This window comes from Arachis duranensis, chromosome 2 (genome assembly GCF_000817695.3).
Source record: "Arachis duranensis cultivar V14167 chromosome 2, aradu.V14167.gnm2.J7QH, whole genome shotgun sequence".
Classification (NCBI taxonomy): Eukaryota; Viridiplantae; Streptophyta; class Magnoliopsida; order Fabales; family Fabaceae; genus Arachis; species Arachis duranensis.
In genome coordinates this window covers 48403679-48404457 of record NC_029773.3, presented here as the reverse complement: position 1 = coordinate 48404457, position 779 = coordinate 48403679, and positions in this window count along the sequence as shown.

Below are 779 nucleotides of genomic sequence, written 5' to 3'. Positions count from 1 at the left end.
GGGATGCCTCAGAGGAAGGGAGTTCTTGAAATTGATGCTCTGAATGCCATATTGGCTCAGAACAAAGTGTTGACTCAACAATTCAACATGATTTCTCAAAGTCTGAATGGATGGCAAAATGCATCCAACAGCACTAAAGAGGCATCTTCTGAAGAAGAAGCTTATGATCCTGAAAACCCTGCAATGGTATAGGTAAATTATATGGGTGAACCTTATGGGAACACCTATAATTTATCATGGAGAAATCATCCAAATTTCTCATGGAAGGATCAACAAAAGCCTCAACAAGGCTTTAATAATGGTGGAAGAAATAGGCTCAGCAATATCAAGCCTTATCCATCATCTTTTCAGCAACAGACAGAGAATTATGAACAAAATACCTCTAACTTAGCAAATTTAGTCTTTGATCTGTCTAAGGCCACTTTAAGTTTCATGAATGAAACAAGGTCCTCCATCAGAAATCTGGAGGCACAAGTGGGCCAGCTGAGCAAGAAGGTCACTAAAACACCTCATAGTGCTCTCCCAAGCAATACTAAAGAGAATCCAAAAAGAGAGTGCAAGGTAATTGATATAATAAATATGGCCGAATGCAAGGAGGAGGGGGAGAACATGAATCCCAATGAGGAAGACATCATGGGACGTCTCTCAAGTAAGAAGGAGTTTCCTATTGAGGACCTAAAGGAATCTGAGACTCATATAAAGACCATAGAGATTCCATTAAATCTCCTTCTGCCATTCATGAGCTCTGAAGATTATTTGTCCTCTGAAGAGGATGAAGA